Here is a 19,677-nt window from a genome sequence, read left to right as displayed (position 1 = left end):
GTTTCTGGTTCCTCATTTACCTGCCAGCCAGGTGGTATGAGGCAATAGAAAGAATGCTTAATTAGGAGTCAGAAGTTTTGGGTTCTGGTGTTCCAGTAACTACTTAAATGTGTGACCTTTGGCTAGTCATTTTTCCTTCTTCGGCATGAGTATTCTTATCTGGAAAATGAGGGGGTGGGATTAAAATGACCTCTAAATCTATTCCAGATCAAAGTTCCTATGATGATTCTCAGTGTTTTTCTTCATTCTTATGGCCAGGGTAGTGACTGAGAGTTTTTCTTTGTGTAGTCACCGAGTGTGAGTGAGTGTGATTGAAAGAACTGGGGAGATATATTGGACCATTCTGTGTATGAATGATGGAGTGTTACAGCACTTTTCAAATTCCCATTGAATCTGAAAGAACCCTGTAGAAAGTCAAGTTCTGCAGTATTGCTTAGTGTTCTAATCCAAGATGAATCTAGGAAAAAAATGAGTAACAGGTAGCATTAAACAATGCATACTTAACTAAAAAGTTAGTTTAGTACAGAGATGGCCTTGTTAGGCTACTTCCAGAGTTGAAAGTGGAGGTAAAGGTTTGGGACACAGTATGGGCAAGATGGGCCAAAGTAAAGAATATTGAATGAAGGACAAAGAGGAAGGGTTGTTAGCCTAAGTGAGCTTGAGAAATTAGTTAATTGAGTAAAACCATAACTATTACTATTTCATAAACTTCAAGAAAGAAATCAGAGATGATAAGCCTTTCTTTGGTACCCAGGGATGTCAGGCTTAAGGAAGGATGTTTGAAGTGTCTTCATCTGTACAAGGTTGGATTTTGAAAGAGATGAATCACAGATAAAGAGAAAGAGGAAGGAACAAACACTGGCCAGATTTGCAAGAGCAGGTAGGAGGATTTGCAGTGTTCCAAAGGACAGTGTGGTGGGATGTGTTGAACCAGTACAGAGGGAAAGAGGCATCCGCTGAGGCTGAATAGAACCAAGGTGTTTATTTGGTGATTCAATTTTGATGTTCAGTAATGACATGTGCTAATTGTGTTGTTATCCTGTGATATGGCATCAGAGTTAAAGCATGTACTAATGTGGTCATGCTAGTGGACGCTCATTGTAAATGAAATCTCCTATACTCTGTCTCCACAGGATCGTTTAGACATGGTTGCATCTTGTAGCTTTATTTTTATTTTTTAACTGGCTATCTTTATGTATGGGAACAGTCATCTCTGAAGATTCATTTTCATTTCAAAAAACTTGTAAAGGTGTTAATTGCATTTTTCTAAACTCTTATATAATTATTTAAAATTATTCTACCAGCACCATAAATCAGAACTTTTCCCAATATATCGCTGAGGAACATTTGTGACCTGTTTAGACAATTTTGATTTATAGGTTTAGGAAAAAAAGAATATAGAAACCTTGCCAGGTTTTAATTTGGAAATTTCTTGAGCCATGTCTGTTTTTGCAGAAAGGAGAAAAGAAAGCTAGTAGGAGAGGTGATTGGGGAGGTGATGGGGGAGGTGTGTCCCACACTAGTGAGATATAAGAAAGAGAGGCACAAAACTGGATTTGGGGGTCCTACTCTGCAATGAGTAATTAATGTATCTTTCACACATCATTTAACCTTTCAAGGCATTTATTTTTAAATGCTGGTAACAGGTAACAAGATCCTAATTCTGAGTTATTTAACTTCAGTTTCCCCACCTGTAAAATGTACACTGATCTCTTCACTGGTTTATAGCATAGATTAAGTAAGTTTGTTCATTCATGCATTGAGAAACAGTCGTTTCTGAAGCAGCATATTAGGTGCAAGTGAGAGTGGCAGGAGGACCCCGCACTGAGGCTGTGCCTAGCCCTCCCGGTACTTTCAGTGTGGCACGGGTGGTCCCGGGCATGAAGCCAGCCTTGGCTATTGTCAGATGATTACAGTGCACTCCAGGTAGGTGTTGTGCAGCATTGGAATACACAGAGTTAGAAATCTAACATAGTACATCTCAGATGATATGATTTGAGGAATTGACAGGTGACAAAAAGATGAAGAATCAAACAGTCTTTTTAAAAAGACTGCAGCAGTCTAAAATTCTGGATCAAAATGAAAAAGATATTAAATAAGAATGAAGCAAGGTCCAGACTACTGCACATGTGTAGAGTAGAGCGCTCCAATAGTAGCTAATGTGACAGGGTGTGACTGTGAAATATGTAGGAGCCAGTGTGGCCTGGTAGGGATGGTGGCACAGAGGACCCTCACTGCAATAATAGGAGAGAGGAACTGGGGCCCTGCCCTGATCTCTGGACTGGACAGTTGACACCAGCATTGCCATGCTCATTTCTGGATGCTGTATTTGAAGGGGACTGTGGTGAAAACCAGAGTGGAAGGCCTTGTAGATATATCACATATCAAACACTGGCTACATGCTTGAAAACAAACAATTCAATGCTTTAAGGGGAAGGGATAACACCAAGACAGTGTGAGGCTATGGTAGAAGGTGTCAGAGACACTATTGTACATGGTTGAGTAGCATCAGCTTTTGGAATTAATTTGGTCCCTAAGTCTGTAATTGCCAAAATCCAGGTAACAAAAAGAGAGTAGTACACAAGACATCTTGTCTTCTGATTCCGAAGAAAAGGATTAAAGTCACTGCTGTGACTCTTCACTGGACCCATTGAAGTATGTGGACTGTGACCTTCCCATAGTTTTCCTCTAATCTTTCGCTTTCTTACTTGCATCAGGCAAGAGGTTCCACAGGTAGAGCTATATAGAGTACAGATACCTTGAGCAATGAAAAGCTAGATGCAGGGTGTTCTCGTGTGGACGGCAGCTCAGGAAACTGCTTTTCCTGCCTTTCCAGTCTTATCTCCATCAGGGATTCTTTTCAGCAGACAAAGTTAGTAAGACAAATGGAAGATACATAAGTTTTTTAAAAATCTGGATAGCCATCTACCTTTAGTAGGTACTGTTGTATTGGACTTAATGACTTGAGTTTACTCACAGTTATAAAATCTAAATTGACTCACAGTTGTAGTCAGTTGGTTTTCATTGTTTGTTTTTTTTGTCAAAAAAATCTCATCATTGATTGCTGTATACAAGTGCAATGCATTTTTTGCATATGAGGTCACAAACAAGGTCTTAGCCCCTAACTGACAATATAGAGATGCTTTTCTTACCCTGCATATATGCATGTTACCTATAAAGATGCTGCAGTTTACCATGGACTTGGGTACATTTTCATTTGCACTCTGCTGTGTACTTTAAGTTGAGAGAGAAGAAAGAGTACAGAGTTCATCTCCTGGAACTTAGGGTTTAGAGAAAATGCGTGCTTGAAACATAAATGAAATTGGAAGGAAGGAAGGAGAGAAGGAGGAAGGGAGCTTGGGGAGAGGGAAGAGGAAGGAGAAGTGAAGGAAACAGAAAGAGAGGAAAAGGAAGAAGAAAGGGGAAGATTACATTAATTCATTTATTTGTTTATAAATTCATCAAGTATTTGTTAAGGGGCCGTTATGTACTGGGCACTCTTTTTGACATTTGGTGAACTAATTCCATATTTGATAGAGTGCCAAAATGGACATAGACAGTAGATATGTAGGAAGTTAGGAAAGTGGTTTTGTCCCAAATTCACTGCCATGGATGGTAAAGTGGTCAAGTTAGTGGAGTGATTTCTTCTGCTCTCTCATATGTTTATGTGTGTTTTTTTGTTGAGGAGGATGATTTGCCTAATTGAGGAGTGCTTTTTGTTTAGACTTCTTATGGCTTCTTTTTCCTTTTCTATAACATTAAGTTCCATGGAACTATACAGAATTTTAGTTGTCCTTCCTGCCCCTCACTTAGTCCTAAAGGAACAGTGAATAAAAATTAACAAGAGCCACCTTCACCCCAGCACAGCTCGGCTGCCTTTGGAGAAAGCACACTAAGACTAGACCTCATGGCTCTGCAATTGGAGCCTTACTGCAAAGAGGGAGTGACGTGGGAGTGGAGGTCCTGACTGGGCTGATTTTGTTCTGTTTCCTCTCCAAGGAGATAGTGTGCAAGTCCTTAATACTTTGCAAGTTTGCCTCTATATAGAGGCAAATCCTCTTCATGATTTTGTTCTGTCTAATTGTATAATATGTCCATTCTCTGTTACCCCATTGGTGGCTCAAATATTTAATCTTTGACTCCATGCTCCTTAACATTATGCTAGTGGTTTCCAAATCTCTAGTTGAATGTTATTAGGCTTACCCTCCAAAAATTTGCAGAGACACATCACACATGCACTCAGTCTAAAACTCAGGGTCAGGAAGATCGAAATCCTAGGTTTAAGAGTATGTCAGGACAGAAATAAGCAACACCAAAGTTTGCATACCTAGGGGAAAAGTGTGTGAGTGTCTGATCTAGCTGAGGTCAAGGCTAAGAGAGATAGTTAAGTGCTGGACACAATATGGATCAAAAACAGAGAGAAATAGAAAGCCAGGGGAAAGGAAGAGATGAATACATATTTGAGATAGGAAATTGAGGAAAAGACGAAAAACTTTTTCATCTCAAAGTAAAGGTGGTATAGCACCCATTGTAATTGCCCAGCCTTGTTAAGTCCTTCACAGCCCCCAGTGTTATGGCTCATGTTAATTCTCATGTGAAAGTTTTCGCACCTGTTCCCCTAGCTGAAATATGTATCCCTGCCCTCCTGGCCCAACTACTAGACTGAGCACTATCCTTAAATATTCAGCATAATCCTTGTCTTATTTTAGAAGTCCTCTTGCCCCTTTAGGCCAAGGAAGGAGCCCCTCTTCTCTGCTCCCTCCACTGAGTGTCTCTCTTTTTTCTAATTCAGGAAATGATCAGATGCTTGCTGGTTCCATGCCACATACTTTGTGAGCACTAGGAGAGTCCCATTCCTTACGCTGAGTAGTGTGAATGTTGAAAACTTTGAAAATAACCTTAATATCAGTTCACTGGGTCATTAAACATGACCTGCTTGAACGCATGCTGCGCCATCTCTGCGGCCATGGTAGCTGAGACTATACCAAAGGCTTTCCTTCCCAGAGACAATAGTAGCAAAATATCATAGAAACTCAGGCCAAAGGTTTCATAAATTAGGTCTCATGTTGGCTAACTTCCATGTTCTTGGCACTCAGAGAAGACCCCCACCTCCCATCCCAGATTATCCCAGTGTATTTTTGAGAACAACTTCAACAAACATCAAACTCCTTCACATACCCAAGTGATGAAAGGCCAGTGACAGTGACACACCGTCTGACTTGGACATAAAAGTGGGGCTGCCTCATTCGCCTGAATTTAAAAACAAACTCACCAAGTATCTTCTTCCACTGTGGAGATTCACTGGATGAAAAGCTGCTATTTAGTTTAGTTTTGAAGTTAGGATCCATACTACTTTTTAAATCACAAAAGCAAGAATCTCAGAGAGTAAGTAAACATTTTGCCCTCAGGAATTTCATTATAACAAAAGGAGAAGATTGAAGAAAAAGTGGTGGGTGCCAAAAATAATAACATTAGGAAAGTAGTTACAGTATACCAGGGCACTGACCCATGCAAATTTCATTTAATCTGTAACAACTCTCAGTAAGAATTACTAGGATGAATTCCTTCTGTTGACAAGGAAACTGAGCACATTGAGATTGATAATTTACCAGAAGTACAGTCAGAAGACAGTGCAGCCAAGATTAGAACCCATGGCAATCTCTCTCCACAGATACCACACTAAATTGTTGGATGCCTTTAATGATACAGGACAAACTAAGCCCCATCACTCTGACATATCATCTTTACACCTAAGTCTGTCTGTTGCCAGGAGAGCTCGGGTACCATCCAGGGCAGAGCTCCTGGGCCACTGCTTGGTGCTGAGTAACATGTTGGAAGAGAGAAGTCTGTCTGTCTGTCTTTCTGTCTGTCTATGTTTTTCTCTCTTCTCAGAAATGGAGATGAGAGTGTGAGAAACTCCTTGATCAAGGAGAAGGAACTCCAGAGGACGCACGAGCACTTGTCCCCCTCCCTAACCCTACCAGCCTGGTTGTGGGTACTCACAGATGCATGAGCAATGTCATATTCATACATTTGGCTAGGGTTTTCACTGCGGATTCTTGTAAGAGTCAGAGAATATCAGAATTTTACCTTTGCATTATCTCGGGTTTCTTGCCGATGACTCAGTGACTCTTGGTTACATCTGTTTTCCAAGAGAATAAAACTGGACCAGCCACTTTGTTCTTCCAGGCTTGGTTCTAGCCCCAGCCTGGTCCCCAGCTTGGCATATAGGACAAAAGCCTTGTTTGGGAGTCATTCAAGTCCCAGTTCTCCCCTTACTAGCTGTGCACTATTGAAGAATTAGTTTCAGTGTTAAGCCTCAGTCTCTTCATCCATTAAGTGGGATAATCATGACTTTTTGTACAGTTGTTTGAAGGTTTAAAAGATATTGTGGAAAGTGCCAAACCTATAAGGAGCACACAATAAAGACGTCCTATATTTCTCAGCCGTCCTCTTCCCAGGACCAGCTTAGCTATTATTTTCAAGTCACCTGAGTCTGTAATCAGTAATGAACAGGCTCCCTCATGTAGAAGACTGAGTGCTGGAGGAGAGAATCACATCCCTGCTCTTACTAACCAGCCAAGTAACCTGAGATGAGTCCCCAAACAACTACAAACATAGGACACTTTGCTGGGCTGGACACTTGTGGATCAGGTGCTTGCCATTAGTGGGCCAGTTACTCACACCAGTGCTTTCAAATCAGGAAAAAAGTGAGTTTAAAAATTGACACCCACACACATCAAAAGACAATGAAAGAAATATCTACTATGAGGCAGATAACTGCTCCTACTTTATAGATGAGAGGAGACAAGCAAAATGAACTTTTGTGACTCACCTACTTTGCTGGTCAGTAGCAAAGATTGGATCAAACCCACATCTCTCATGCTCTCAAGTCCACATGCAATAGGTATAATAGAGTTCTTGTTTTGTGAGTTATCATGAGAATGATGGGGTGGCTCTGCAACTTCAGAAGTCTGGCCAGAGGTGAGGGGATTGACTCCTGCTATTGTTAATAGTGTGTGTGCCAAGCCTAGAGGAAGTTGGAAGCAGCATGAAGGAGAAAGAAGGGAATGGAGGGTAGAACAAGTTCATAGTACCATGGGATGGTGAAGAGATGGAAGGGTGTCAGAGAGCAGCTAACCAAAGAGCTCTCTGATTTCAAAGGGCTAGCCTGTTGGATTGCAACATTACATAGTTGTGTCCTTACCCGTCTCAAAAAATTGGACGTCACTGAATGTAATTAAGATCAATTAGACATGCCTCCTATTGTTCACACACAATGCCTTATTTGTGTGAAAAGAGGGAAATTCTGACCTGAAAGCTCCAGGCTTCATCTACTGCTTTTCCCCATGAGGAATGAAAGGCCATTTAAAGTGACAAAAATAAATAATTGTCCTGCAAGCTGGAGTATGTACTTTTCTGTATTCATTTTCTTAAGACAAGAGTTATTGGATCTCAAAAGGAGTCTATGCTTCCTTCCCAATTTTCCTTGAAATCCAGCCTGAACATTGCCTATGGCTTCAACCTCAAATGGGAATGCCACAGCCAACCATAGGCCACCTGATGTGTAAACTCTTCACTTTCCCATCTCCTTTCCAAAATGAAACAGACAGAGCAGGAGAATGGCTGAGAGGTGGGACCAGAAATCAAAATCATTTTGGTGGGAGCAGGTGTGGTGGAGAGAAGAACTTGGGTGGTTAAGGAAAAGAGAAAAAAAATCACAAGGAGAAAGAACATAAAGGTACTCTGAAGTCAGGTAGTTTTAGAGGCCTTATCTGAGGCTGTAACTCAATGCAGCAGACTTAATCGTGGTGTGTGACTTTCTCTTGGGCTGCAAGTTGGTGATGTTTCACAGTTTGTCACCTAGAAGGGATCAGAATAAGGGCTTTTGAATTGCTTTTCCAAAACGTATTTTTTCCCTTCCTCTGTTCCCTGATTTACCATGGACATGATCAGAGTATCCAAGATCCTTGAGCTCTAAAATTCTATTTGTATATGTATTTTTAACTATATTCCTGGTAGTTTTATAAAGGACCTTAATTGAAAGCAAGAAAATACCTAGAGGTTAGTCCTCTGCTAGTGTGAAATATGCCCCTGTACATAATAAGATGCCAGTAATGATAGTTGTTGTTATTACTATTGTTGTTGTTCAAGAAACCATAGAGTATTTCATTCATGTTTCTCTTTGTTTCGATGAAGTGTGTAGGCTCAGAGAGGTGAAGTGACTTGGTTGCAATCACACTATTTATTCATGACAGAGCCATTTAACTCTATGTCATATCTAGTACTTCTGTTCATCTCAGGGTTAAACAGACACTGCTGGAGGCCACTTTGAACTAGGAAAGCTCAGAATATACCTCTTTATTTATTTTTTGGGTGAGTCCCACTTTGGAATTGTTTGCAGACTGTACACTTCAGATTCTGTTCCTGAGTGCTGCCCACATCACCCTCCCCAGTCCCACTGCCCCCATCCCACAAGGACTAGCCTTGTACCTTCTCTCTCTTCAAAAGAAGACAAATCTTTGGATTTTTGTATGGATTTTTTAAAGGTGGTGTGTGTGTGTGTGTGAACATGCATGTGTGCGCACGCATGGGTGTGTGTGTGTGTGAGAGAGAGACCCATGACTATAAAGGAAAAAAAAATCATAGAGATCTGTAATGCCCTAGACAATGTTTTCTGTGTAGTGGTTTCTATGCCACACAGTGTGGAAGGTAATTATCTTTGGAGGGGATTGCACAGCCCCGCACAGTCTTCCCCGGTATAAGATTTATTGTTGGCTGGATTGGGTTCTTTATAAGAGCATTTACTCGGCATCTAAAGCGCTTTCAAAAGTGCTACTTCCCAATGATTTTGAGATTGCAACCACTAAGCTCCATTTTCCCGTCTTGGAGATACATTTCTGCAGTGGTATGCAGGGATTTATAAGGCCTCCAGCTTCCCATTGACAAGGATGGGACTGGCACCGTTAAATCCCACCTCACCCCTTGCTACTGCTGCAGACAATTTCCCCCAAAGCCCAGGGCCCTCCTGCAGGCTAGCCTGGTTCCAATAGTGGAAACAGGCATAGGAGCACACCCTGTTCTGTGTAAGCCATGCCCTGCTAATCAATCTCAAAGTTGACTGCTTTCTTACTTCAACAACAGATAGGCTAAAGGTCTTCTTTAGCTTTTTTTTTTTCTTCCCCTTTATGTGGATCTCATGAATGCCAGAGGAAAACTTGATCTGCGAGTCAGTTAAATATATGGTGTCATGAAACCTTAGGGACCATTGAAATGGGAACAGTGGCCCTTTACTGCTAAGAAGGTGTTTTATTGAAAACGTGCCGAAATGCTTTCCCTGGAGAGTGAGCAAAAGAGAAGGCAAGGTGCCCAACATAATACAGGTTGTTCTCTTTGGTGAGCTAAAATACAGAGTTTGGCACTGCCCTGCTGTGAGCATGCAGGCAATAGAATAGACAAATGTGCATTTTTACATTAAAGTGCCATATTCCACTGGGGCATACCCTCTCCCATTTTAAAGTGTCTTAATTTATATCTTGCAGTTAGCAATTCATTACATATCTTTTATCTCTATAGCTTTTAAAAATTGTCTCGAATAAGTTGAGGTACTTGAAATTTCCTAATCCTGGCTGGTTTACCAGCAGAGGGCAGGCCTAAAGAAGGTTTTGACAGGAGGGTGTGTCACCTGGGGTCATAGAAGGGTGGCCTTGACTGGGAGGCAAACCTGTGAGCCCTGTTTTAGAGGGCGAGCTGGAACACGCTCCCTTTGCCCCAGCAGGCTTGCTGCACACGACAGGTTTCTGGAAAATCTGACTTTACTAAATAAAGGTGGCCAGTCACCTTTATCAGATATTCAGCTATTTCTACATAATTAAACATTAAAAAAATTAAAATGTAATTTAATCCCTTATGATCCATTTATATTTTCCCCTTCAATGACCCAGTTCTGGTTATGCTTAAAATTGAGGGTTTGTATGTAGGTGCCATAAATGTTGTCACTCTTTGCAGGAGAAGGAAGGACTAGCTATTGATGGGGGTAGTGATTCTTTTTTCTAGGTATCTGAAGGATAATGTTCTTTGGGAAATGCTTTCCTTCCCTAAAACATACACATTTTTGAGAACTGTTCATTCTAGTGTAATCCACTTTAACCTACGGTAGAAGCAGTTCAATAAAGTATTTTACATTATATTAAAACAACAGATTATATAGTTTTATCATGTTACTGTCAAGCAAATGCAGACTTACAACAAAATGTTATTGTTTTTCTTTTCCATATGTGCTTTTGTTTGGTAGAGATATTTTATTAATGTCTTCACATTTAGAGTGAGAGATTTATGTGGGGAGGTGAATGTTTTCCATAGTTTATATACCCATGATATTCATAAGTCACTTGAAGGTTGACATGGCACGCTGTGTGTGTGTGTGTGTGTGTGTGTGTGTGTGTGTGAACGAGGGACACTGGCATTATAAAATGTTGCATTAAGTGAAGATGCTAGCGGCAGTTGGGAGGATGTTATAAAGAGAAATTTAAACTCCTGTAGAATAGAAGAGAACTCAGTGTTTTCCCTTGGCCAAGGAGGCACAGAAGAAAAACAACATAATTGGTAGCTTTATTTTCAACACAGACAACAACAACATATACAGTATCAGTGTAGAGCTACCTGCCTTAACTGCCTATACATGGATGATGTACTGATTTATATTTTTTAAGTAAAAGTGCTGTTTAAATCAAGAAGGAACTGTGGCTCCTTGGAGACTAATGCCCAGATCTTAGGAATTGGGTGTGGCTGTTGCAGTTTAATAACTGTAATTGGCTGCAGATTGACAGTCTTTGGAGAGATCCAAAATAGGAAAGCAGGGCTCATACCGGAGAGAAACGATGCTCTGGGCAGCCTTCAAGCCCTCACTGGAGCAAGGAGCTTAAATTTTGATTACCTATTTCATCACTTTGTCTCTAGCAACAGGATTCATTGGTCAGATCTCTTTAAGTCAGGGGTGTCAAATTCATTTTCACTGGGGGCCACATCAGCCTCACGATTGCCTTTAAAGGGCTGAATGTAACTTTAGGATTGTACAAATGTAACTACTCCTTAACAGTTAAGGGAGAGCTCAGCACTGCTGCTGCATAGGAACAAGGGGTTGGGCGGAATAAAACAAGGTAGAGGGCTGGATTCAACCTGAGGGCCTTGTGTTTGCCACCTGTGCTTTAAATTGTTTCAGGATATGTTCTGGATACTCCACCATATTAATTGGAAAAGGGAGAGGAAATAAGTGTTAATACAAATGTTGTTTGGAAGAAGATGGAGAATTGAATGAAGGTCTTGGCCCTCTCATCATGCAGTTGATTTTTCGACCCATCAAATTATTCATCAATTGTTATTTCACTGCCTGGCAAATCAACTTCCTGGCAACAGAAACTGCAGTTGTCTCCTCTGAGAACATGGTACCATAACTGACTTTATCTGGGCAGGTCTCCCACTCTCATTGTTGCTAGAAATTTATGAGCCTATGTCCATTCACAGGTCTTTTTCTTATTATTTCCAAGCAGCTCCTAGCAAAGCAGGACCTCAGCTGGAGCTGGAGCATGTGGGCCAAGCAGCATTGCTGGTTCCTTGTCACTCATCAGTGTGCCATTCATCAGTGCATGGGAATCATGTCCTGGCACTCCTCCTGACTGCTCCCTTAAAGTACATCTTATCTTCATGCTCAGCTCGGATGGACAGTAAACCTTTCACATTCTTCTGTGGTCAAGGCCAAAGCCCAGCAGAACCTAACATAACACATAATTTTAGTCCCAGGTGTGTTATTTGCTGGTTAGAGTTTGGGGTAGGATCATAGTAATCTGTTCTTAAGTACACAGCCAGCTGCACAATGGACTCATTTAGCAACTGATAGGTTTCTTAATATGTGGTGTTTGAACAGGGGCTATATCTGTTGTGGGTGTTAGGATGTGGGCATCAAAAATATTTTCAGTACCGTATTTAACATGTCTGTCACTCTTTCTTAAACATCAGTACCCCCTTCCCATATTCATCTTATGTTATCATGGCCTCTCTTTTTCTTTAACTGTTCAGTATCTGCTCTCCCATGGGGCCTGTGGTGCTAGGTGTGAAAATAAATCACTTTGCCTTTCTGAATCTCAGTTTCCTCCCCTATAAAATGGGGATTGCAATTTCTATTAAAGTTTTGAAAACTAAATGAGACCCTATGGCTGAATAACCCATTCTACAGCCCCTCCAATCCAAATGCCCTTTTTTTTTTTTTTTTTGGCCTTTCTGACCCAGCCTTTCCCAAAAGCCCTCATGGTGATGAGTAAATGGTATTAACTAAGTCTTGTAAGTTACTGTGTTTTTTTTTTAATCCTCACCCGAGGATGTATTTTTTGATATGAGAGAGAGGGGGAGGGGGAGAGAAAGACAGAGAAACATCAATGTGACAAAGTGACATCGATTGGTTGAGGATCAAACCCACAACCTAGGTATGTGCCCTGACAGGTAACTGAATGTGCAACCTTTTGGTGTACAGGTTAGCGCCCCAACCAACTGAGCCACTTGGCCAAGGCAAGTCACTGTAAGTTTGAACATTTTATATTGTACTTCAGAGGTAGAAGGTTCCAGTTCTCAGTGTATCCTAAGAACAGTCCAGGTAGACCCATGTGGAAGGGGATCCTGACCACCCAGAATTCATCAAAATGTCTTGGACATATACAGCTTCTCCAGGTCTGTCACTGATGGTACACTTCCTTGCCTGGAAGTAGTCTCTGAGTCACTGTATCATGTTTGGAGAGTAGGCAGGGAGGGCCTCTGAGTTAGCCTGCTAAGCCTCGTCCCTCTCCATATTGTCACGTCCCCCTTATCCAACCACCAGTCCTTTAAATACCACCACCCCAAGCAACCTTCCCAGACCTCTCCTGCTCCCACTGCTCTGCCCCTTGTCTGTGGTCCCATGTGCTTAAAGAAACCATCATACAACTTAGTACTGTAACTGCCACATTGCATCACTCTGATTATTCTATGTAAGGTTCATCTCCACAACTGGGCCATAAACATCTGTAATGTTTATTGTTTGTTTGTTGTTGGTTTTAATGCTTCTGGAGACTCTTAACTGATAAACACTGACCTGCAAAAGAGGTCGTTAGTCCAACTTGTAAAAAGTATGCATGAGTTTTATGGATGCCTCATGATAAACTTACCTTTTAAAAATAAATTGCTTATTCAAAGTGCACTCCAATTTTGTCCACAGACATTAAACCTCACAACAACTATAATACCTTTGAAAAGTCACATGTATATTTTGAAATGAGCATTTCTACTTTCTCACTGTGCATTGGTTGAAGAGAATTTCCTGGACTTTTATTTTCTGTCTTTGGGGCCCTGCCAGGCCCTCCCAGAGGAGTGTGTCTTATCTTTAAGAGTCAGAACTCGGTGATTCATGGTAAATTTGGGCAGATTTAAGGTCCCTCTCCCTAAAAGAGACCTTCCTTGGTTCTCTATTGAATATATTCATGAGAGGGTGGGGTCACATTTTTGTGACCTGAAAAATTCCATTAATAAATTTGTTATCTGACACAGAAACACTGTAGGGTGGAGAGCGTCTGCCACTGGTGCTTTTCTCTTTTGCAGCTAATTTAGTGGGAGGATTGTCTGTTCCCCTTCTGACTTTGAAATTCAGGCATTGGCTTGATTGGAAATTTTATCAATATGTTTTCTGGTTCGTAGTAACCTGCCTGTCAGCACCTGACGTGGAAAAATACCGCCAAGTAAATCTGGAATTACTGGGTTAGGATTTGTGGCTTGCTTTCTTAATCAAAGGAAAATAAGTAGTATTGATGTACTACTTTTTCCTGAAATATTTTGAGAAGAATAATAAAAATGATTTGTCTTTAAGAACAAACCAAGAGGTTTTTCTCTTAAGTTAAAGATGGTAAGTAGATAATTTCTAGAGCTGCCAAAATTGAAGAAACTGATCTGGCACCTAAGTCGTGCCAGTCCAGCCAACAGAGTTGAAAGCACACTGGTGACTTTTTGCAAAACACGGTACTCAGCTATAAGTAGCATTAAAGACCAGTGGCTGTTTGTGATAGAGGTCATGTTAACGTGCCTATGCAGAGTAGCTTTTGTTGTTGCTGTTGCCGTATAAATAAGAAAGGAATTTAAAGAGTTATTTCTGAAGGAGCCTGTGTCAGTTGCCTTCTTTAGCATCTGTCATTATCGATCTGTCATTATCGCTCGATGCAGCGACGAGGCACCTTGGTAGTCATGCACTTGCCCCCAGATGGTAGCTCTGTGCCCGCACCAGCACACTTTGGCGAGCCCGAGAGGGAAAAAAAGGGGGGGAAGAGGCCCAAGCTTGGTGAAACCGTCCACGTGAAGCAAAAGTTCTTTTGCAATAGCCGTTTTCGAGGAAAGCGCTTCTTTGAGCCCGCGCCCTCCCGGCTCTAAGCAGTTGCTAAGAGTCTGTAGCATGCGCCCGGCGGCCAGTCCCCCCCGGTGCCCCTCGGTCTTGTCTGGAAGGTGGGGACAACTCTTTGTCGGTTTCCAAGACGTAGCAAGCACGCAAACCCACCAGTCGCTCTGGCCTCGGCCTCTGGGATGCGGGCACGGCGGCCCGGACTCCGGGCAGAGGCGAGTCCGCAGGCTGAGCGTGAGCGAGCGGGGCCTCACGGAGGCGAGGCTCACCTGCGGCTCGGAACCGGGGCGCCGGCGGCGCGGGGCCCATTGTGTGGGAGGTGGAGGGCGCGGCGCAGCGCTCGCAGGCGGGCTGTGATTGGCGGAACGGGCGGGGCGGGGGGGGGCGCGGCGCAGCGCGTGTGTCAGCCCGCGAGCCGAGCGCCCGCGCGTGCAGTGCGCCGCACCGAGGCCGCCGGACCCTAGCACGCCCGCCCACCCAACCGCGCGCGCCGGTCTCCGGCGCCCAGACCCGCACCGGCTCCGCGCGCCCGGGGGCTACATGGACAGTGTCAGGTGAGTCCCAGTGATTGACTTGGCGGTCTGAGCTCCTTGCTGGGGCTCCACGGGGCAGCGTTCTGGGGTGTCGCTGTGGACCTCGGGAGCGTCCAAGCGGTTCCAAGTTGAGCCTTTAAAAAAGATAATGGTAACGATCTTGTTTACCAACTTGTGGGAGTTGCGCTGTGGAAGCGGAGGCGAGAGGAGGAGTAAAGAGGAGGGAAGTAACCACAGGCCTGTGCGTCCTGGAAAGACACCCTCTCTAGCTCGCCCTCCTTTTAAATGTTGTTGGGTGGGATATAGTTGCGAGTTGGAGAAAGTCCTGCCTGTGCCGGCTCTCGCGCTCTCCTTTTCGTTCACGATTCATTCTTTGCGGGTCTGGTCTTCACGCAGCCACTTTGGTAAAAGCCCTCGCCATACTTCCACGCGAGGGACCTATCTGGGGCGTGATGTGTGTCACTTTTGGAGTGTGATATATACAAGGCGCCTTCCATCTCAGTGTAACCCGTGGCTGTTTCTTTGCTTTGGATAGTTTCTCTCTCTGTCTAGGCTATATTCAGTTTAGCTGTTCAAATTGACGGAGTTTACGTTCATTGAAGGGGGAAGGGGGAGGAGGAAAGGGAGAAAGAGAGCCCCACAGTGAAGCAGGCGGATGAAGCGGCACTCCAGCAGGTTGCGAGTCTCAGCCACTGTCGCGTTACTTCGCTGGTTAATTAAGCAGTGAGAGGCGTTTCGGAGAGGACGTGCAGCTGAGTGAGGAATCGCCTTTTCTCATCCGAATGCAGCAAACTCAGCTGTCAAAACTGCTTGAAAGACGGTCAATGGAAAGGGGGAACCCCCCTCCCCGCCAAGTGTTGTGATGGGAAAGAGGATCTTTAGGAAGTGGGCGGTAAAGTTTTAGAGCAAAGTACGTATAGACTCTTCCTTTTTGGGATTAACTCCTTCACAGCCTGCCAGTTTTAAGGAAAATATCTAATAATTTTATATTCGCCTCCACCCAAACCAAATATTCTAATCAAGCCAATTTAAAAATACAAATCATCTAATTTCCATAGGTTCCAGCATTCTGAAAGTGACACATTTGGGGGGGAAATTAAGCCTGGTAACAGGAAATGTGAATCATACTATCGGTGACTAATCTGCTTAGGAAAAAAAACTGTTACATTTATTTTAACATTTGGAAGTCAGTGTTAAAGGAGCCTTTTATTTATTTGTTCAGATCAAGTGAAGTTTTTATTTTAGAAGCAGCCCTGTATTGCTTTGTTTGTAATAGAATTTTCAAGAGAATGTGTGTGCAATCAAAGATGGTTTATGAGTTAACGTGTTCAAGCTAGGATGTCATTGTGAAAGACCTCAGACATGATCTGGTCATATTAAGATTTTAGTTTTGGATTCGATGTTTTGCTGCTGTTGTTTACAAGAATGTTTCTTGAATGTTGTCTTGTCACTAAGTAAATCAAGTGAAGACAGAAGCACATTCTCCAAATTGGTACCCTCTGCATAAATTGAAAAAGGGCTTACTTCTATTTTATGTGATTCTTTGTTGCTGCCTGACACATTTTAGTGACAAGTGTGTAAAAATGAAACCAAAATACAGACTGCCTACCCAGAGACCTGACTGCCTTATTCTGGGATGTGATAGAGCTGAACTGAGAACGGACTGGGCTGACACTTGATAATCAAAGTTGATTTATTGTTCATTAGTACTGCATTAGCCCTTTCAAGCAAGACACTTATTTGTGTAGTGGCCTGTCAAGAGCCGGACTGCAAGCACCTGTCATTTCTAAGGCCTAAGATAAGCAAAAAATATTAACATGATGCAAATGAAAATACATTGGTCTACACAAAGGGCCACATGATTATACATTTTTTAATTTTTTATTTATTGACTTTATAGAGACAGGGTGGGGAAAGAGGGAGAGAGAGAGATTTATTGTTCTACTCATTTATGCATTCACTGGTTGATTCTTGCATGTGCCCTGACCAGGGGTCTAACGGCAGCCTTGGCATGCCAGGATGATGCTCCAACCAACCAAGCCATCCAGCCAGGGCCTATAATTTTTTTTTTTACCAATTTATGAGAAAACTATTAAAGATTTTTTTTACACTAAGGACTACTTACAGAGGAGAACTAATGGGCTTTATATTCTCCTATTTGCCCTAAGAACTTTCTTTTCTTGTGCAGCTCATCTGATATAAAAAGTTGGTCCGTTAAGAAATGAGAAGCATAGCATGTCAATCAGTTATTTGAGTAATTCAAGGAGGGTAGGTTTCCCGTTTGTGTTGTGTTTTTAAATAAACATATTTCATTAAATGAAACTTCCAAGCATGGGCTGATTATATGAAAATGTGATGACATAGCTAAACTATGATAATGTTGGTTAATAATGTCAAGTGCATTTTCTGCAACATGTGTCACTCTCGATTTTTTTCTTCCCTCCCTGGAAAGGAATGATCTTACAACATATAATAGAAAACAACCAAAGTGTCAGAAGAAAACAAAATTAGTGAACTTTCGTTGCAGCCATAGAAATGCAGTTTAACTCATGTTTTTCCAGAGGATGGAATGGAAACATTTTGCATGAGGACATGTAGTGTATATTGTCTTCTCAGAATTTTCATTTGACAGGGATTTTAGAGACTGTGATCTTAATTAAATCTCAACTAGCTGAAATAATGCATCTAAAGGCATGCCGTGTTGTATAACCTTGCTCAGTTGGTAAACCATAAATCATCAGAAAGCTTGTGATAGGAATTGTTGGCGTGAATCTTTTTTGTTTGTTTGCAGTTAAGTGTACCTTAAAAACAAAACCCTCACCGGCACTGCTTTGTATTTGCATAATGTCAGGAGTTGTCACTTGAAAGATAAACTCTTTGAAGACACTGACCAGTTCTGCAACTTTTCAGCCAGTTTCCACACGTGTAAGACACAGAAAAATTAAAATCCACATTAATTAGAAGCCATGAAATTCCAGATTTATCTGGGCTAATGTGGCAGAATTGTGTTTGACTTACTGCGTTTCTGAAATCATCAGGAGAGAATATTGTAACCAACTTCTCGGCTTGATACAGATTTTGAGTAAAATTTGATTGGCAAAAAGGAAGGTTGGAAAAATTCATTTTATTATGTGGTTTAGTTGTAGATGAACATCACTAAAGAGGAATTTAAAACTATGTTATCTTAGCAACTAGGCAAATATAATAGCCAACTAGAATCCACTTCAGGTAGCTCTTTGTGATTTAAGCAAGGAATAATAATGCAACAACAGATGATGAGAGAAGGTTCAAGTACATAAATACATAAGTTGTGCCTCTGCGTGTGTTATATGTTAAATGTGAATTCCACAATAAGGAGTTATAATCATTAAATAGCTATTAACTAGTGCAAGTTTTACAAATCGTAGTATTTGTAAATACTGGGTTATTTACTTTTAGTACCTTTAGAACATTTTTGGTTCGGGTATATTCTCTAGTAGAAGAAGCTATATAAAAATTGGGAGAGCTATTTTGTGATATATTGATTTTATACATCTCTGTACACACTGTTTTAGAAAAGTGTAGACAAGTAAGCCTAGGAGTTAACGTTCTGATAAGCTGTGGGTCCCTCAGGGGAAAGAAGGAACGCAACTTTATGTATACCTGCATGGCTAGATTTGGTGATAGCCGTAACCCCCTAAACTAAATTTTTGTTTAGTGAAAGATTTCTTTTCTTGGAAACAGAAGCAGCACGATATTTCTGGACATTCATTTTAGTCATTTTGAGTGAGCAATACTTTTTTCCCTCCTCATATAATTCAGCCTTATTTTCCTTTTTTTTTTTTTTAAGAAAACTCAGGTACCTCTTAACTAAACAGTCCTTTGCAGTATTATCTGGAAAGAGCTAAATTGGGCCTCTACTTTAGGATTGTAGGAATAATCTCTTCAACCTGGCAGTTGTTTGAAAAGAAATTAATTTAGGATGAGAATAGTGAATAGCAAACCACATACATCATGCCTCATTTTCAAAGCCAGTTAAAAGCATGAAGATGCAGTCTAAATGTTATGGTGCCCCCCCCTTTTTTTAGAATACCTTGGTATCATGTTTTAATTTTTAAGTTTTATCTTGCCCTTAAATCTGAAACATTGTTGTTCAAATAACTAAGAACAAGGTAAATCAACAACATCAAAAAGGTCGGCTTCTCTGATTTCTCAAGGGCTTGTTATTTTGTACTTCCCAATTCTATTTGATGTCTTGACAAAACAAGATGACACAGGGGAGAATACATTAAATTTTTATTTTTTTCATCTAACCTATTACAATTGTGGTAGCTTAATTTCTTATATTTTCTTCTGAAGGTGGTTTTTTGTACAATTACTCTAATTGTCACACCATTTCATAAGATGTGTCCTCGCAGCTTTCCCATTTGCCTGAATTTTACTAAGTATTTTTGAACATATTTTGACCTTTAACACATAGGGAGCTTTTGGCTGGGTTTTGTCTTCATTAGAAATAAATCAGTGAATGGTGAGATTGTCAAAGAAGCAACTGATGTTTTCTCATTAGAATCTAATTTGCACCCCTTAACTTAACTGTGATGTATAAGGTGAAGGTGTTGGAAACAGGAATGAGAAATTACACAATTTGAGAAACTGAAGTTGTAATTCTAGAAAAAGGAGGCAACACACCCTAAAAGTAAGGCCTTATCCAACTTTGGAATGATCTATTTTTGGTCTACCTGAATGTTTCAACCC

The 19,677-nt window shown here is 41.4% G+C and overlaps 1 protein-coding gene across 26 annotated transcripts in view; it reads left to right on the top strand.

The window, feature by feature from the left end:
- FOXP1 (forkhead box P1) overlaps positions 1 to 19,677 on the top strand; it is a 627,100-nt gene that overhangs the window by 506,388 nt on the left and 101,035 nt on the right. The window contains exon 1 of one of the 26 annotated variants that reach the window (XM_045832500.1): positions 14,832 to 14,964. The exons of the other annotated variants lie outside the window; for them this stretch is intronic. The gene's annotated coding sequence lies outside the window, so the exon portion shown is untranslated. Of the gene's footprint in view, positions 1 to 14,831; positions 14,965 to 19,677 lie in introns of those variants that run through there. 26 annotated transcript variants of the gene reach the window in all.

The sequence above is a fragment of the Phyllostomus hastatus genome, unplaced genomic scaffold, assembly GCF_019186645.2.
Source record: "Phyllostomus hastatus isolate PE091 unplaced genomic scaffold, TTU_PhHast_1.1 phas_contig_16, whole genome shotgun sequence".
Classification (NCBI taxonomy): domain Eukaryota; kingdom Metazoa; phylum Chordata; class Mammalia; order Chiroptera; family Phyllostomidae; genus Phyllostomus; species Phyllostomus hastatus.
The sequence above is the reverse complement of the archived record's forward strand: the minus strand, read 5'-3'. Positions and strand labels throughout refer to the sequence as shown.